This window comes from Strix uralensis, chromosome Z, assembly GCF_047716275.1.
Source record: "Strix uralensis isolate ZFMK-TIS-50842 chromosome Z, bStrUra1, whole genome shotgun sequence".
NCBI lineage: Eukaryota > Metazoa > Chordata > Aves > Strigiformes > Strigidae > Strix > Strix uralensis.
The window spans coordinates 26185710-26201902 of NC_134012.1; the positions used below are offsets into that span (position 1 = coordinate 26185710).

Consider the following 16193-nt stretch of genomic DNA (forward strand, 5'->3'; position numbering starts at 1 on the left):
GTCAGTAGCTGGATGGGAGACCGCAGGGGCGCCCCCGGTTACCACCGGGATGAGAGAGCGCCCGGGGACACCCTTTTTGGCCTGCGCCCCTTTCTTTCCGCTCTGGGCTTTTTCCCCCTTCCTGGCTTGCCCTGGATTTGGTCATGGTCCTCCTTCGAGAGGCTCGTGGCGCCCCAGGTGGCCGTTGGCCGCATGGTGGCCATTGGCCGCACGGTGGCCATGGGTGCAGGGCCACGGGGCAGCTCCTTTTTGTCCCGCCGGCGTGGCGGTCTGCAGCGTCAGCGCCTCTGGTGCTGGCCGGCAGAGTGGGAGATGCATCTTGCAGCTCCTTGGGGTGGGGTGGGCGGAGGTGTGCGAGGCCTTTGTGCCCAGCCAAGGTGTCGGGGAGGGCTTCCTTCGTGCCCTGGGAGGAGCTGGGGACAGTCCCCGGAGCTGGGCCGGCCGGAGCGTGTGGCGTCGCGGGAGGCGGTGGGAGGCGCGGGCAGGAGGAGGCAGCGGGCAGGCAGGCAGGCAGGGCACTGATGGCAGAGCCCCAGCACTGTGGGTGCCGGTGGGGAGGAGAATGGGGCATCCAGTTTTCTCTTCCTGAATCTTTAACAGTACAAGTAAGAACGTAGTGAAACCGTATGTAAAAGGCACAAGCTTTAGAGAACTCTTTTCTCTTAGGATATTACTCATAGGAGGAATAATCGATAAATAGATACTGTTTTGCAGGTTTAATAGAGCACAGGTGCTCTCGGAACAACACTTGACAGTTCAATGCAGTATGCACCGATGCTCTAGGAACACCGCTGAGAGTTTCAGTAACTTAGACAGGCTAGGTAATGGAGAAGCTAGACATAGATTAAGTATATGTTACATAAAACATTTTGAGTCTTTTCTCAGAAGTCTAAAAGTGAATTATGATGAAGATTGTTCAGGAGAGAAGTAACCACGATGACCGAAGGCTGCATCAGTGAACAGCGGTGTCCGAAGGGGAGTTAGAAGAGAACGAGAAGAACTAGCTGAAACTGTGGAATACAATGGACTTTTTGAAACTGATGATGCATTGAGAGCTGAAAGTTCCTGGAAAATCCCCAAAGACTCTTTGTATTGTATGTTAGTTCATGTGTAGAGAGGGCGCTTTTTGTTGGCTGTTGCCACTCACCGAGGTGATGGCCCAACTCTGAGTTGTTAATAAAGGCAGCCTAGAGGTACCCACAGTGTGGTGAAAGCCTTTAGCACCGTATGTGGCCCTTCCCGTTTGGGTTCTCCTTGTGATTTCCCTGAAGAGACTTGAACGGGAAGGTCCTGTGCCGGCTGTGTGTCACGGAGCTGTATTTCAGGGGGTGCGGGCTGATAGCCTGGAGCGTATTTCCTGTTCTGCTGAAGCTTCCCCTGTAGATACGGGACGTATGGGGTGAACCGTTCATCTCCGTCGAGGAGGCTGGCGCCAGCGGGGACGAAGGTCCCAGGTAGAGCTAAGTGCCTGCCAAACGCTATTTGTGCTGGTGAGAAGCCTAGAGGTTGGCGAGGGTTCCTTGGAATACCCCAAAGCGCTCTCCCTAAGATTTCAGGCCACTTCAAACCTCCCAGACTGCGTGTTTTTGGCCATTTCATTGGAGTGTTTTTATCACCTTTTATTTATTCCTTCTTTCCGTCTGTCCTGCGGACGGCGGATGGTGTGGAGGCTCTAGCTGTGGCTGTGTTCTTCCACTTGGATAAATGTTGCTTAGTATTGGTGCTGCAGAAGGAGAGTCCTTGCCGGCTCCTCTGGTTTCGGGCGTTGTGTACGTGGGCCTGATTTGTGGCAAGAGCGTCTTGAGCCCGTGCGCAGTAGCAGCTTTGCTGGTGGGAAAGGTTTCTTCTGGCCATCGTGAGAGGTGAGCCGTGATTGGCAGCAGGGGCTCAAGGCGTTTGACGGGAGGCGTGTGGGTGTAATGAATTGTCAGTGTTTGGGAGGGAGAGGATGCCCCCACGATTGACGTCGATCGCCCCACGCACAGCCCCTGGTAGGATCGACGCTGATCAAGGCACGCAGCAGCAAGGGCCTGCAGCAGAAGGCGGCCCTTGGCCGTCTGTTGCAGGTCATTCTGCCGAGGGAATGTGAGGAGCGAGGCTGGGGTGCGTGTGGCCGGCAAGGTGTCAGGTGAAGTGCGCCGTGGGCGTCAGTGGTGTGTGTGGAGGCGGGAGGCTGCGAAGGTGGTGTCCTGGGGTGCCAGGAGGGTGGCGGCAGCGTGAGAGGCTTTTGTTTAGGCTGGGTTTGTGGGGGCAGAGTGTCAGGCGTGGCAGGTTGTAGAAAGCAGCTGTGGAGGTGCTGGAGCGGAAGGGCCGCTGGAGTTAAGTGCCGCGCCGGGGCCGGTGCTGGCGGGGGCCAGGGTGTAGCCACCCTCCCCTGCAGGGGCGTGTCAGGGAAGCTAAGCAGGAGCGGCCCCGGTCAGTAGCTGGATGGGAGACCGCAGGGGCGCCCCCGGTTACCACCGGGATGAGAGAGCGCCCGGGGACACCCTTTTTGGCCTGCGCCCCTTTCTTTCCGCTCTGGGCTTTTTCCCCCTTCCTGGCTTGCCCTGGATTTGGTCATGGTCCTCCTTCGAGAGGCTCGTGGCGCCCCAGGTGGCCGTTGGCCGCATGGTGGCCATTGGCCGCACGGTGGCCATGGGTGCAGGGCCACGGGGCAGCTCCTTTTTGTCCCGCCGGCGTGGCGGTCTGCAGCGTCAGCGCCTCTGGTGCTGGCCGGCAGAGTGGGAGATGCATCTTGCAGCTCCTTGGGGTGGGGTGGGCGGAGGTGTGCGAGGCCTTTGTGCCCAGCCAAGGTGTCGGGGAGGGCTTCCTTCGTGCCCTGGGAGGAGCTGGGGACAGTCCCCGGAGCTGGGCCGGCCGGAGCGTGTGGCGTCGCGGGAGGCGGTGGGAGGCGCGGGCAGGAGGAGGCAGCGGGCAGGCAGGCAGGCAGGGCACTGATGGCAGAGCCCCAGCACTGTGGGTGCCGGTGGGGAGGAGAATGGGGCATCCAGTTTTCTCTTCCTGAATCTTTAACAGTACAAGTAAGAACGTAGTGAAACCGTATGTAAAAGGCACAAGCTTTAGAGAACTCTTTTCTCTTAGGATATTACTCATAGGAGGAATAATCGATAAATAGATACTGTTTTGCAGGTTTAATAGAGCACAGGTGCTCTCGGAACAACACTTGACAGTTCAATGCAGTATGCACCGATGCTCTAGGAACACCGCTGAGAGTTTCAGTAACTTAGACAGGCTAGGTAATGGAGAAGCTAGACATAGATTAAGTATATGTTACATAAAACATTTTGAGTCTTTTCTCAGAAGTCTAAAAGTGAATTATGATGAAGATTGTTCAGGAGAGAAGTAACCACGATGACCGAAGGCTGCATCAGTGAACAGCGGTGTCCGAAGGGGAGTTAGAAGAGAACGAGAAGAACTAGCTGAAACTGTGGAATACAATGGACTTTTTGAAACTGATGATGCATTGAGAGCTGAAAGTTCCTGGAAAATCCCCAAAGACTCTTTGTATTGTATGTTAGTTCATGTGTAGAGAGGGCGCTTTTTGTTGGCTGTTGCCACTCACCGAGGTGATGGCCCAACTCTGAGTTGTTAATAAAGGCAGCCTAGAGGTACCCACAGTGTGGTGAAAGCCTTTAGCACCGTATGTGGCCCTTCCCGTTTGGGTTCTCCTTGTGATTTCCCTGAAGAGACTTGAACGGGAAGGTCCTGTGCCGGCTGTGTGTCACGGAGCTGTATTTCAGGGGGTGCGGGCTGATAGCCTGGAGCGTATTTCCTGTTCTGCTGAAGCTTCCCCTGTAGATACGGGACGTATGGGGTGAACCGTTCATCTCCGTCGAGGAGGCTGGCGCCAGCGGGGACGAAGGTCCCAGGTAGAGCTAAGTGCCTGCCAAACGCTATTTGTGCTGGTGAGAAGCCTAGAGGTTGGCGAGGGTTCCTTGGAATACCCCAAAGCGCTCTCCCTAAGATTTCAGGCCACTTCAAACCTCCCAGACTGCGTGTTTTTGGCCATTTCATTGGAGTGTTTTTATCACCTTTTATTTATTCCTTCTTTCCGTCTGTCCTGCGGACGGCGGATGGTGTGGAGGCTCTAGCTGTGGCTGTGTTCTTCCACTTGGATAAATGTTGCTTAGTATTGGTGCTGCAGAAGGAGAGTCCTTGCCGGCTCCTCTGGTTTCGGGCGTTGTGTACGTGGGCCTGATTTGTGGCAAGAGCGTCTTGAGCCCGTGCGCAGTAGCAGCTTTGCTGGTGGGAAAGGTTTCTTCTGGCCATCGTGAGAGGTGAGCCGTGATTGGCAGCAGGGGCTCAAGGCGTTTGACGGGAGGCGTGTGGGTGTAATGAATTGTCAGTGTTTGGGAGGGAGAGGATGCCCCCACGATTGACGTCGATCGCCCCACGCACAGCCCCTGGTAGGATCGACGCTGATCAAGGCACGCAGCAGCAAGGGCCTGCAGCAGAAGGCGGCCCTTGGCCGTCTGTTGCAGGTCATTCTGCCGAGGGAATGTGAGGAGCGAGGCTGGGGTGCGTGTGGCCGGCAAGGTGTCAGGTGAAGTGCGCCGTGGGCGTCAGTGGTGTGTGTGGAGGCGGGAGGCTGCGAAGGTGGTGTCCTGGGGTGCCAGGAGGGTGGCGGCAGCGTGAGAGGCTTTTGTTTAGGCTGGGTTTGTGGGGGCAGAGTGTCAGGCGTGGCAGGTTGTAGAAAGCAGCTGTGGAGGTGCTGGAGCGGAAGGGCCGCTGGAGTTAAGTGCCGCGCCGGGGCCGGTGCTGGCGGGGGCCAGGGTGTAGCCACCCTCCCCTGCAGGGGCGTGTCAGGGAAGCTAAGCAGGAGCGGCCCCGGTCAGTAGCTGGATGGGAGACCGCAGGGGCGCCCCCGGTTACCACCGGGATGAGAGAGCGCCCGGGGACACCCTTTTTGGCCTGCGCCCCTTTCTTTCCGCTCTGGGCTTTTTCCCCCTTCCTGGCTTGCCCTGGATTTGGTCATGGTCCTCCTTCGAGAGGCTCGTGGCGCCCCAGGTGGCCGTTGGCCGCATGGTGGCCATTGGCCGCACGGTGGCCATGGGTGCAGGGCCACGGGGCAGCTCCTTTTTGTCCCGCCGGCGTGGCGGTCTGCAGCGTCAGCGCCTCTGGTGCTGGCCGGCAGAGTGGGAGATGCATCTTGCAGCTCCTTGGGGTGGGGTGGGCGGAGGTGTGCGAGGCCTTTGTGCCCAGCCAAGGTGTCGGGGAGGGCTTCCTTCGTGCCCTGGGAGGAGCTGGGGACAGTCCCCGGAGCTGGGCCGGCCGGAGCGTGTGGCTGAGTGTTTAAGTAACTTAGAAAGGCTAGGTAATGGAGAAGCTAGACATAGATTAATTATATGTTAAATAAAACATTTTGAGTCTTTTCTCAGCTGTCCTTTTCTCGCTGTCCCTTAGTCCGAATCTTGCACTGGTTTTGCTGAGGTGTAAAAACTGAAGGGATAAAGCAGATTTTTCTCACCCATATACACACCTTCTCCCCAGCTCAAGGTGAACAGACAAAATCTCTGGGGGTGTGTTGTTTATTAAAGGTGTGTCAGGTACCCAGCATCAGGGGAGTTGTGTACAGGGATTGTGTGCAGGTGCCCTGTGCTTGACCAGTGTCACCTGGAAGGGGAGAAGGAAAAAAGGTGACCATGGGGACTGGTTCCCAAGTGTGTTTTTTTTTAAATTTCTCATTGGATAATGCTGTAGGTGTGCCTTGGAACATTTAGCTCACAATACTTCCTCCTTCCGCTCTTTCTCTTCCTGATCATCTTCTACCACCTCCTGTTGCTACTCCCTGTCATTTTCCTTTACGTTTCTTCTCCTCATTCTGTCTGTCCTCCTGTTTGTCATTGCTATAGTTGCCCTCATCCTCCTCCTCCAAGGTGGAAGATTGTGTGCAAGAGACCATATCCTTCTACTCTTTCCAACAGACGAACAGGCAGCGCCTCGCCTTCGTCAAGGACATCGGCGTTCTGTCCTGCAGAGATGACATCCTGTGTGTGCGGTTTTATTACGACTGCGTCACGGGACTGGAGAGCAAGGTCAGCCTGATCGCACTGCTTCACACTGTAAGTTGCTCAGGTTTTGAGGGCTGCTTCAGCATCTCTGGGAAGTCTGGTGAAGGGTGAGACACCCAGTTACCATTCACCAGCCTGGATGTGGCAGGCCAGTCAAATGCCTTTCCCTGTGCTCAGCCCCACTGTCCTCTCCACGAGCAAAGAAAGTCTCCCCCGAGTTTCTGTGTCCTTGCCCGACAAAAAGCCCTGCAGTGTTTTTATATACAACACAGTCTCAGTGTTTGCTGTGCAGCTCCTCCAGAGCAGAGCAAGGGCTAAAGTTCATGGGGGAGGATCTGGGAGAAAGGTTTGGAGAAGTGGCTCTCTTCTGGAGTGGGAGACAGCTCTGCTTTCTCTGGGAGCCAAGAGAAAACTGCCTCGGAAACCTTCTAACAGCTCCGTGCCGCTTTGCAGAGGCTGTGGGTGCCGGGCGCAGCTCTCTCCAGGGGAGCAACCGCTGCTCGGGGTATGCAGGATGCTCCTGCCCACGCGCTCCCGAGGTGAGTGCGTTTCCTCTGCAGCCCTTGGCAGACTGAGCCGGCAGCTTCCCAGCTCCCACTCCAGAGCTGTCAGGGCTTGGCACGCAGCACCAAGTCAGGGATCAGCCCTGCAGTGACTGTTTCTGGTTAGCTAACGTTGAGCTGGGGCGAGGCCTGTGTTCTCCTGGAGTGATCGGGCACGGCGAGTGTTTGTCATGCCCAGCCTGACATCGTTCACATCAGACAGAACCAACTGCACAGGGTTAAAGCTACACTTTCTGGTGCTGGGGGGAGGTTGCCAGCAGAACTTGTGCGTGCCCACAAAGGGAAAGGGATGCCATGCCTGGCACGACAGGATTAGTGCTGGGGAGCTGCAGAGGGTGGGGGTCACCCTTCTTCAGGCCTGTGTCATCATTTGCTTTCCAGGTTTCAGTTCATTGTTATCAGCGGAGCAGTGGCCAAGGATTTCTCCACCTGGCACAAGAAGGCTGCAGAAAAGCCCAGGCCCAGAAGAAGTACAGGAACGGGTCCGTGCTGTCCAGGGGTGACCACAGCCCGGTTAAAATGCCCTCCCCATGGGGCTGCTCCAGAGAGCTTCCTCCCAGGTGCAGACGGGTGTCCTGGCAAGCTGCTGCAGAGATGAGTGAAGCTTTCCCTGCCTGTGCTGCCAATGCAGGGGCCAGGCACCAGGCAGCAAGCCACAGGGAAGAAGCCTTCTGCCAGCTGAGACACTTGGGTTAGGGATGAAAGGGATCCCTGCACTCACATAGGATAGACATCCCCTTGGGACGCTCTGGCTGTAGGGACTCCGGAAGGTCCCTGGCACGTGCCCCACGTTTATTCAGAGCTTGTTTGCCCCATCACAGGCCCCTTAGTGGGGAAAGCAGAGGATGTTTGTGCACCCTACCTCCCTCGTCCTTACAACAGAGCTGAGGGTCACCTCTCTCCCATCCCGAGCCCAGTGGGGCTCAGAAAAGGCTCTCCCTTGCCGTGGGAAATGGCCACACCTCCCCTGCTGCTTCTGCCAGCCTGGGGAGCTTTGATGCCCAGTGAAAATGGGAGACCAACCTGCCCCATGCTTGTGCCGACTCCTCCCAGTGTCTCTTTGCAGTGTGCTCCCCCCATGCCCAGGCAGCTCCCCCAGGACAAAGGAGGCAGTCAGGCAGGGGACAGCTTCTCCAGCCAGGCCCACTGCTGTGCTCCCGTCATCTGAAGGCTGCAAGAGAGCGCTGCAGGTACGTGCCTTGCCATTACTACCGTGCTGTTTGAGACTCGGCAAAAGCCTCTTTGTGCAGAGAGCCCTCCTGAAAGGATCCCTTGCATTCACTGTAACCTGTCTGTCACCTCCTTCAGACCTTCTTCACAAAAAGGAATGCTGCACACCCTCCCTGCCTGTTATTGTCTCCTAGGTTGTCATGAAACACTTTCTTCAGGCCAGGGGCTATGGAAAATGTGCAAGTCCTGTCTGGGGTGATGCCAGCGGATGTTTTTGGCCACTCAGCTGTGTTTGCCATGAGCTGAGGAGTCTGGCATGGCTCCAGGGCCCCTGATCTGTTAAGGGCAAAGCTGGCTGAGGCAAGGGGCAGTAACGCCGGTCAGACCCGAGGGAAGCCCCTCCAGGAGCTGAGACTAATCCTGCCTGCTGCTGCATTTCTGTCCCGTCCAGGAGGTCTGGCAGCTGCCTGCAGAGTGGGAGCAAGTGCAGATCCAGTGGCAAGAGCGGCGAGAGCAAGCACAGGCAGAACGGGAGGCGTGGGAAGCCTGTTCTGCAGGGGAGGACCAACAGCCACCCCGGGTACGGGCAGTGATGGGCACTGCTGAGAGCAGCAGCGACTCTCTCTTGTCGGGGCACCCAGGGCAGCAGGTCTCCAGGGGACGGGAGCAGGACTAACACACAGCTGCAGGACAGGGCTTTGCCTGCTCACCCCCGTGGGGGAGAGATTGGCGGCAGGATCCAAGAGGCAGAAGCAACCGTCAGCCATGATGGCAGGCACAGGATGCTGAGTCTCCTGGCTCCAGGTCCTGCTGCAGGCTCCTTTCAGGAGGTCCCCTGGGAAGCAGATCGTCTGTTTCCCATCTGGTTTGCTGAGACTGTCTCCTCCTTGGCAGGCACTCGGCACTGGAGGCACTTGGACTGCTCACCCTCCAGCCCAGCCCAGGAGAAAGGAGGTGAACAAGAGATGGAGAAAGACTGAAAACCCTCTCTCAGCAGAGCAGATGGCAGCAGCAGCCCAGCTGGGAAGACTCCAGCCTGAGTAAGAGTGCACCAGCTCTGGACACAGCCTGGGGCAGTCGAGCAGCCGTGACCCCACAGAGACAGCCAGGTCCCCTGTCCCTGCGTCCTGGGGTTCCATAGGAGACCCTCTGATGTCTCCTAACATGGCCGTGACCTGGGTTACACCCCCAGCCAAGACCCGAAACTCACCACAGGGTGAAAGGGTGGGTACATGCGGGACTGGGGGGTGCAGGGGCTGGATGAGGGGAGAGACAGGGGGGGTCTCCGGCAGAGGCTGAGGGGTGTTGTTCCCTGTTGTTGCAGTCACCTGTCCCCACAAGCGGTCCAGGTCCTCAGAAGGCTGGAGCCGTATCACACATGGAGGAATATATTCAACCACATCTCTGAGAACAACAGGCGGCATCAAGAGCAGCAGTGGCAGCTTCCCTGGTAACAGTCTCTAAAAAGGGCTGCACTTCCCCTGGCTACAAGGCCCATCCCTCCACTGAGGGCAGCCCTGGGGGAAAGAGGGGATTTCTCTGACACCCCTCATGAGACAGAAGCAGGGTCTGGAGGCTGGCTTTGGGCTGGACAACCTGACACCCAAGGGGGACTGCCTGAGCACCCAGAACAGGCTTTCCATGTGGGATGTAAAAGTCCTGGCTGCAGACAGAGGGATCCCTCTGATGGCTGGCTCTCCCCTTTCCAAACCTGTGAGTGTGTCCTTCCCTGGCACAGTCCTGCCCCAAGACACCTTGCCCCGAGGCAGGACACCTACACGGGACACCCAAGGTCTTGGCTGCACTTGATACAGATCCAAGCTGAGCAGCCACCCCTGGGACCTGCTCAGGGCTTGGGCACAAGGGGTCTCTCCTGGCTCACAGACACCTTGAGGTGTCTTGACACCTTCATCACCAGCAGATCCCATTCCAGGTGGCTGGAGCTAAGCCTGCGGGACTTCTCTGCCTCCTCTCTGTCCATAAGATCCCACGCTTCTCTTTCTTCCTCCCTGCACTAGATGCTGGTACCGCAGCAGAGGGGAAGGGGGTTACTGTTTCCCAGGCCACGGCGGTGCCAGCACTTCCCAGCAAGGCCTGAGCACTGCTGGGCGCTGCTCAGGGGCTCCCCAGTGCTGCCCTTCGGAGCTGCTCCACGGCCAGGAGCGGAGTCGGGGGGCTGTGGGGCTGCACTGGGGGGACCCTCGCTGACCCTTGTGCCCCGTGGTGAAGTTTGGCCCAGAATTGGTGAATTTCTGGGTTTGCTGCTGTTAAGACGTGGACAACTGTGCTCCTGGTCTGTATTTATTGTTATGAGGTTATTTTAAAGAAACAGTCGGCCTCTGGAGCTGTCAGTCAGGAGTCTGTCGTCTCTCCAAACCCGTGCCCTGGGGGGCTGCCTCCAGCCCTTGCAGGAGGGCCGGGGCAATGGGCTCAGGGACAGGGCTGTGGATTCCGTTATTCCAGGGGCTGGAGGGTGCTGGGCTGGTCCCACAGCAGCTGGCTGGCTGTGCTGGCCAGACGTGGAGGCCGGGCTGGAGGCGGGCAGGCCGGGCGTTTGTCCGGGCTGGCAAGGGCCAGACCCCTGGGGCTCTGTGGCAGGGGGACAGGTTTCCAGCACAGGTGACGGTGGCTGCTGGTGTTGGGCCCAGCTCTCAGGGGTGCCGGGGTGGACGGTCCGGCTGTCCAGGTGCGACGGACAGCTGCTGGTATCAGGCTAGGATCTCAAAGCTTCAGCGAGGCACCTGCAGAGAGAGGACACTGCTGAGGCCCCCCTGAGGGTGGGTGCGAGAGTGTGGGGCAGCGCTGGGCACCCCATGGAGTGTGGGTGCCCGGCTGCATGTGGGAGCCGTGGGCACAGAGAGCTCTGCGCAGAAAATGGGGTGCCCCTCACCCCTCAGCTGGGGCTCGTCTCCTCTCAGCCCTCATCACCATCCCAACCTGCCTGCTCTTCACGTGCTGGGAAAGAGACCTGACCCCAGCAGACCAAAGGGAACAGAGCTGGGCACAGCCCTGCGGGGTCAGGAGAGCCTCCTGTTCTCCTGCCTCCTGGTGCTGCCAGAGACCAGCACTCGGCTCCCCTGCCCATCCCTGCCCAGACAAGGGGACAGCCTCAGCTCTTGGGGAGGGGAGGGGCCCCCCATCCTCTCTTCAGAACACTTATCCAAAGAGATGCAGACCTCTGCACAGACAAAACCCCCGCCTGTGCTGAGAACACACATGCTAGCAGCATTTGGGTGCAGATGGGACAGACTGACTCTCCTGCTCCAAAGCCAGGCTGAGAGCTGGGAAGGTTCATCATCACAGTTTGGGTTGCCAGGACACCTTGGCCGAGGGGAACACGTGGGGTTTACAGCTTCGCCTAACAGGGTGATTTCTGCTGGGAGGTTCACTGGGAGGGAGATGTCACTATTGCGCTGCTCCCTTTCCATGGCAGTGCCCTTCCTCCCTGTTCTTCTTCCTGACCTTGCCCTGCCTACCTCTGTCACTGGGTCTGCTCTTGGTGGGGCAGGGTCGCTTTTAAGTAACACTTGCAACAGAAAGAAGGCGTTTCAGAAAAGAGTGCCCATGAATTGAGAGGGCAGTTCTTGCAGCAGAAATCTCACTAGAGTTTGGCCAGCAACTAACTCGGCACTCCAGAATACCCTACCTCTAAATGTTTCACGGCTAATAGAACACCATCTGATACAGAAGTTTGGCAACACTCACCATTTTATCTTCCTCCACACATGGATCACACAGAAGACCATCCCAAGCAGCATGGAGCCCAGAATTGCTGCGGCCCCTTCCATGCAGTACTTCCGGAAATCTGTAGGATCCGCAGCATTTGCTCTTCTCTTGCCATCCATTCCTGGAGGAACAATTCTGTACGTTAGTGTGTCCTGCACACTACTGGTAATCTCACAGGAGGTCTGACATGGCCAGGGCCAGTTCCTTCTCACTTTGTCAGCAACTCTGAGCCAGTGACTGTCCTGGGGCTGCAATGTTACCTTGGTTTCAGCAGAAGAAAGGCAACTCCCAAAGCCATTGCACATCAATGCACTCAGGAGCGTCCCTTTCTCCTCTCAGCTTTGCTTACTCTCTGGGGTGGCCATAACTGAGTTTTCCCAGTGCCACGGGTTTGCTCCCCTTTCTTGGTCACCCTTCCCATCTGCGCACAATTCCTTTGGCGCTTGCCCACAGTCAGTCTCCGAGGCTTGCTAGCACTGCTGCATGGAGGCTCCCTCTGACCCTTTGGGACAAGTTGTCCCTCTTACCGAAGTCACCGGGCCAGATGGAGAGCACATGGGGGAGCAGAGCAATCGCCCCTTTGAGTGAGAGGGACAGAAAACATCCCTGCATCAGGGAGTGCCCCCCCCAGCTCTCCCTCCCCAGCCCAGCACCCACACCCCGAGGGGACAGACTCGGGCCCTCTCAGGAGATGCCTGAACCTTGCTCTCCCTCTTCGCCTTTCCCCCAGCGTGGGCACTGCTCGCATGCCTCCAGTTTTCAGCACTGCCAAGAGTCAGAGAAAGGTAATGCCTCAGAGAAAGGTCATGGCTCAGGCACAGAGGGTGCGGAAGGATGGTGCAGATTCCCTCTAAGCCTGTGCCTGATCGTCCTGGGGCCTCCAGGCACCCACAGCAAGCTCTGGGACGCAGGTGTTGTGGGAGGCCCATTCGACTAAGAGTCACATTTCCCACTGTCTGCTGAGCGTGGCTGAGATGGTCTTGTTCCCCAACTGGCAAAGTTCTGAAATTCCTGTGATGGGGTGTGCTGGGAGGTGAGCGTCTTTCTGAAACAAAAAAACTCCACACCCCAGAGGTGACAGTCCTCCTCAGAGAGCCGTTCCTGGCTTCTTTTAAAACACTTGCTCTGTGCTAACAGTTCTGGGTTGTGCTGCTGACAGGGTGTGCAGTAGTGGGCACTGGGGGAAGAGCCTGCAGACAGGGAGAGGTTTTGATGTATGACACCGGCTGACCGAAGGACAGCAATTACCTGGCATGCCCATTGATTGAATTGCCCCTGTTCTTTCATAAGAGGTTGGCACCACCTGACTGCCTCCTTCCCAAAAAGCCTCCTTCTCCACAGACTCACGGTCCATCCCTTTAGAAAGAAAGAAGGTCAGATTAAGTCGAAATAACTGTTCCTTATCAGGATAATGATGCCTTCAGAGGGCAGTACTTCTCAAAATACATTCACAATGCTAAGAAACAAGGCCTGGACATTTGGGGGTGCACCTAGTCACTAGTCCAAAGAAGGTGTCATTCCTCGAGAAAACTTTCAGCACTAGACACTCTCCAGTTTACCAGTAGACAGCAAATCCTGACCTGCTGAAGTGCTAAGGCTTGGACAACAGGCCCAAGCCAGAGTTGACCTATAGATGAATCCTGTATATTTTATAACTGATAACCATTGTGCTAATGGGTATTATACTGTTATAACAAACTACCTAGTCTGATGTAAAAGGTGGAAGTGTTGAAGCCTGAGCAACAGGCCCTGAACCGACACTGTTAACTCAGTATGTAATCCCTAATGAAAAATGCATGGAGGATGTAGCTATCTTGAATGTATCTTTCCCTTCCTTTGTATATGAATAGAGTAACAGAGTCATGGAGGCAGGTGTCTGTCTCCGAGACCTGATGTGATGAATGTGTCTTTCCCTTCCTTTGTATATGAATAGAGTAACAGAGTCATGGAGACAGGTGCCTGTCCTCGAGGCCTGATGTGAGACCTTGTGCATAATCCGATCAGATAAGCAGAGAAATTCCCTTAGTTTCTTCCTTGAGCCCTGGCCAGGCTCTGGGGGGAACCTAATGTGAAATTTAAACCAGATATTTCCGCTTAAAACAAAGGTGCCAGCTATTCTGGCTTACTGATTTTTAGGTATATAAGGATGGACCTGCTCACAGCGACTTTGGAAGCCTCACCTACGGGTTGACGCACCGCGTAGGATTTCCCACTTGCAGGGAAAGGTTCTCCAAATCCTCGCTGTAACCGGGGCTCCCCAGCGACTGCGGATCTGGATGATGGTAACGTATGCAAGTGGTGATGGATCTCTCTTAATCACTATTCTCTCTCTCAGGTAGTAATGATTTGATGCATTACCCTGTATTTTCCTATTTATTTAAGTGCACTGTTCTGTCTTTTCTTACTGTATGTTTTCTGTATTATTCTGTTATATTGTTATTTCTAGTAAAATATGCCTGCTCTTTTCACTCTGGTGTCTGAGTTTAACTGATATCCCTAATCAGCAAAATGCCTGCCCAGAGACTAGGAGACCACATGTGGTCTTGTTCACATTCCACTTAGTGCATTTTTGGCAAACTGCAAGGTGATGCCAGATTACGTCCTTCAGAGAGGACAGGAAGAGGTAGCCAGTTGAGCTGGGGAAAGAGCTTTTCTGAGTAGCACTTCCCACAGTCCCCCAAAACAAGAGGAAAACCACCAGCCAGTTTTCTAAAGCACAACTAGAAACAGAGAGCTAAACCACCCGAGACTGAATTCACAGCCCTTCCTTTTCGCTGCCTTCAAGTCAGGTGTCCGGCCTCATGCTAGGTGTCCAGCTTTCACCTGTCCCTGACACCAAGCTGTCACCAAGAGGTCTCAGACATCAAGGAACACAAGGGGGATGGACCAGGTTGTGAAGCTGGGGCTGCTCTGATCCTGGCCAGGGCGCAGCTCCGGCAGTGTCTGCTGGTCTCAGCGCCCTGCAGCTGCCTGCACAACCTCTGCGCTCTCCCCTCCAGCGACTGGCAGGGTGCTGCCCTCTCAGCACTGAGCAGCAATCAGCTCCTTTGCAAGTCCATCACGCACTCAAGGCGTGAGTCCCACCAGCTCCTGCCAGCTGGACACCACCGTCTGCCCAGAACAGCTCTGGCCCCAGTAAGGCTGTAACTGGGGCAGCAGCTGTTCCTGGGGCTCAGCTGGAACCCTAACTGCCAGCAGAGACTCGACCATCTCTGCAGCTCGCCAGCGCCCACAAGGCGTGAAACTGAGCGTCGCCACAGTGAGGCTCTGAGCCGCCCCTTCCTACTGTGCAGGCTACGGCTTGTCCATCCATGCATCTAAAACCTCAGCTTCCCAAGGCTTCTGCTTAACGGGGACAGACACCCACTGTGGGCTGACATGGTCTGGTCCAGTTCCTTCAGGATTCCCTGGAGGACTTCTGAGGACTGCTGGGAGGGTTTTCCTGATCAGTGTTATATTTTGCTCTTTGAGGACCTGAACGGAACATCCAAAGTTAAATTTCTCACAAATAGAATACTGAAAACGAGTGCTTCGTCTGTGAAATCAGTCAAGACTGACTACTCACCCCTGCGATGCCAGGGAAGCTCCAGTGCAGGATCCAGCCGAGAATCTGGAAAAGTCCTCCCTGTACCCACATCTGCAACCAAACACCCACGAGAATTTCCATCACGCACTGTGATACACACCACCATGACTGAGCAGCAGAACATACAAGCGGATCACGCAATGACACTGCACACACAGTGCAGGTCGATGTTCTCACAGCTGCGAGAGACACCTCGCTCGCATCTGGGCTTTGAGCCAGCGGCTCTCAAAGGAAGTCAAAAGCCGTGACGTACTCATGCGATCTCCCTGAGCATCCGCCCTGGAACCGAGCTGGGAAGCTGCATAGCCATCGCCTCCAGCCACATCTGTGAACAGACAGAAAAGAGAAGCTCCCATGAACTATTTCAATACACCTCTGCAGGTCTGAATGGCCATGAAGACAGTTCCAACATGTGAGTTCTCCATGACACTCGGCTCCCCGCTCCAACAGGAGCGTTGTGCAGACAGGTACTGGGTGCCTGGACCAGGCGGATCTAAAACAAGACATGCACAGAAGTGTTGGGAGAAAGGACTCCCTGGAGCTCGCACCAGCTCTAAACTCAACCCCAACAAGCCCACCACTGGCCTTACAGCAGGCACTAGAAGCAGAGCAGGGCCGGAGAGGCTGGCACGGACACCATCGCAAGGCAGAGTGCTCACAGCACCCATTCCCTCTCTGCTCCTCTTCTGCATGGCTGAGCATGGGCCAAGAGAGCGTTAAGTGAAATTTCACATGAATGGAATATTAAAAAAGTGCTCACTCATTCAACGGACATACCTGTGGGATCGCCCTGATCCTCCCAGAGAAGATCCGGCTGAGCAGTTAGGTGGCTGTTGGCTTCGGGCACAGCTGTAATCAAGCACGTTCCCATTAGAGGTTGTGACCTCCTTTCCCAGTGACCTGCAGTGACTGGAGGGGGTCAGGTAATGCCATGGGACCCAGACATGGGTGGAGATTTCCAAAGGTGCAGAGGGGCCGGGGTGACCTGTTAGCTGCACCTGGAGGCTTTCAAAATAACTGTTTCCAGGCCCTGTGCAACCAAGGACTGGATGGACAAACGTATGGCCCCTGGGGATTTCTTCCTGGGACACATTTTCTGGGCAGAAAAGGAGCCCATGTGAAAACATTATTGTTCAC

At 56.0% G+C, this 16193-nt stretch overlaps 1 long non-coding RNA gene across 1 annotated transcript; it reads right to left on the minus strand.

Annotated features, from left to right (window-relative positions):
* Positions 1 to 12733: 12733 nt before the first annotated feature.
* LOC141938174 (uncharacterized) lies at positions 12734 to 15386 on the minus strand. The gene is made up of 3 exons (XR_012627190.1): positions 15310 to 15386; positions 15036 to 15107; positions 12734 to 12826 (listed from the first exon to the last, which is right to left on the minus strand). It is a non-coding gene; the product is annotated as an uncharacterized LOC141938174 (long non-coding RNA).
* Positions 15387 to 16193: the final 807 nt, after the last annotated feature.